This window comes from Mus caroli, unplaced genomic scaffold (genome assembly GCF_900094665.2).
Source record: "Mus caroli unplaced genomic scaffold, CAROLI_EIJ_v1.1 scaffold_4670_1, whole genome shotgun sequence".
NCBI classification, from domain to species: domain Eukaryota; kingdom Metazoa; phylum Chordata; class Mammalia; order Rodentia; family Muridae; genus Mus; species Mus caroli.
In genome coordinates, this window is record NW_018388520.1 from 1 (window position 1) to 2,574 (window position 2,574).

The following is a 2,574-nucleotide window of genomic DNA, read 5'->3' on the forward strand; positions in this document are numbered from 1 at the left end:
AGAGGCCCATTGGACTTGCAAACTTTATATGCCCCAATATAGGGGAATGCCAGGGCCAAAAGAATGGGAATGGGTGGGTAGGGAAGTGGGGGGCGGTATGGGGGACTTTTGGGATAACATTGGAAATGTAATTGAGGAAAATATGTAATAAAAAATATTAAAAATTAAAAATTAAAAAAAAAAAAACAAAGTTCAAAGTTCTTAGCCACTAGGGAAATGCCAGTGAAAACAAAACGGAGATCATGTCTTACCCCAATAGGAATGGCTAAGTAAAAAAAGTCAAGATAGCACATGCTGACAAGGATATGGAGAAAGGGGAACACTACTACACTGATGATGGGGGGAATACTTTTAGAAATCAATTTTTTGGTTTCTCAGGAAACTGCCAATAGTTCTATCTCAAGAACCAGTTATAAAACTTCAGGTCATATACGCAAAAGATTCTTCACCATCCCAAAAAGACTCATTGTCAGATATGTTCATAGCAGTTTTATTCATAACACCCAGAAATTGGAAACATCTTAGATGTCCCTTCACTGAAAAATGGATCCAGAAATGTGCTACATCTATGCAGTGAAGTACTCTTCAGCTATGAAAAAAAAAATCATCATGAATTTTGCAGGCAAATTGATGGAACTTAAGAATATCACCCTAGGGTGCGGGGTGACCGAGGGCGGTGATCCAGTGTGGTGAGGGCGGTGGGTCCTCGCCATGCCCCGGTATTATGAGGAAAAGCCGGAGGGCGGCGCGTGTGCGGGCGTGAAGGAGGATCTGGGTGCATGTCTGCTGCAGTCTGCCTGTGTGCTCCAGGAAGGAAAATCCCCACAGCAGTGTTTGAAGGAAGGCAATTGTAGAGCTTTGCAGTATTCCTTTTTTGAATGTAAAAGATCAATGCTGGATGCCAGATCAAGATTCAGAGGGAGAAAAGGATATTGATAACATGCTGAACGCAAGATGAAAGTCACCCAGGATTTTCTGTGGTCCTTAACAGAAAAGAACCAAATGGGAAGCACAGCAGCTGCCNCATCTCTTCCACCTCTGGGCCAGGTGTTCCTCCCAAGGACACCAGAGAAAGTGGATCAGTGCTGTTTCTGAATGAGTCTGTTGGCTGAAGTCATTTATAGAAGATCCATGGGACTAAACAACTATGGGCTAAGAATGTGTTTTGGGAATTGCCTAATGGAGAGATTATGTTCAAGGATGACTCTTCGATCAGATTACACAGTATGTGCATTCAGGAGGCCATGATGAGATCGGCATAGATAGTGGCTCCTCCAACTCTTTTTTCTATTTCTTGATTTCAATTTTAAACCAACCCCCTCCTCATAAAGGGGTGAAATCAGCCATAGTCCACATCCTCAAGGTCCACATCCTCAAGATCTGGGTGGGCTCCAAAAAAGGAAAGCATGGGCTGGCCCACCAAGTCACACCCTGCTGAAGGACGCTGGCCTTCCTGGGTCATATGCTCCTGCTCCATCCATGGTGATCTTGGCTAGATCCTGGTCGCATGTACTGTGCTGACACCATGCACAACCTAAACACTGGAATGCAGCAAATGGACACAACAGATGTTCACTCTAGATAGCAAATGTCAATGACATGAAGTGGTTGGAAAAGTTTAGAATCCTTAACATATTATTTTGACCACTTAACACAGTAGAAAGCCATCAGGGCACTAAATCTTCACTGTGATTTTTGCCATTGAACAGAGTCGCTATAGCTTCTATATTGTTCTGTGGTTCCCCCACTGGGAGTGGGAGGTACTGCATCCTTGTGTTTTGTGTACTGCCCCCACTGGGAGTGGGAGGTACTGCATCCTTGTGCTTTGTGTACTGCCCCCACTGGGAGTGGGAGGTACTGCACCCTTGTGCTCAGTGTACTGCCCCCACTGGGAGTGGGAGGTACTGCACCCTTGTGCTCAGTGTACTGCCCCCACTGGGAGTGGGAGTACTACACCCTTCAGTCCTGCCACCTATGTCCCAAGTTTGGTGTCTGTGTGCAGTGTGGAGGAGTGCACCTTCTGCATGCTAGGAAGCTCGACCACACCTAGTGGGAAGCCACACCTCCCACTAGTGCTTCAATTTCAACAGAGAGTGAAATGTGTTTGTATGAAATGCCTCCATTTGAGTAGATATAGCTTTATTTGGAAAAAGTCACATGTCTCATAATTGGACTTTGATTTAGACAATCCCATGGAGTTTAGAGTGTTTGTGGAGCATGCAGCAGTCACCACTATCTGCTTCCAGAACAGTCTCATCCTTCCCAGAAATGTAACCACTGGTTAGCACTCTGCCCCCTTCCCTGCTATTCCAGATCTATTAGATGAGTGGACTATATAGTCCTGTCTTTTCTGAGTCCTGTTACCAAATTCGACAGGTTTATTCGCGTGTAGCATCAGTCTGCAGTGTAGTTCTGCTGAGTAGCATCCACAGTAGACAGACGCTGTGTATTTCTCCATCGAGCAGATGAGCTCTGAGCTGTTTCTACTTTGGGGCTTTTGACTAATGCTATGAACGTTTCAACTCCAGGGTCGTATCATGACGGCCTCAATGATATTTTCTACAATGAGTTTAC

At 45.1% G+C, this 2,574-nt stretch overlaps 1 pseudogene across 1 annotated transcript; it reads left to right on the forward strand.

Moving 5' to 3' along the window:
* The first annotated feature begins 661 nt into the window (after positions 1-661).
* LOC110287660 lies at positions 662-1,360 on the forward strand (annotated as a pseudogene). The gene has a single exon (XR_002377238.1). The product of XR_002377238.1 is annotated as a cytochrome c oxidase assembly factor 5 pseudogene (transcript).
* Positions 1,361-2,574: the final 1,214 nt, after the last annotated feature.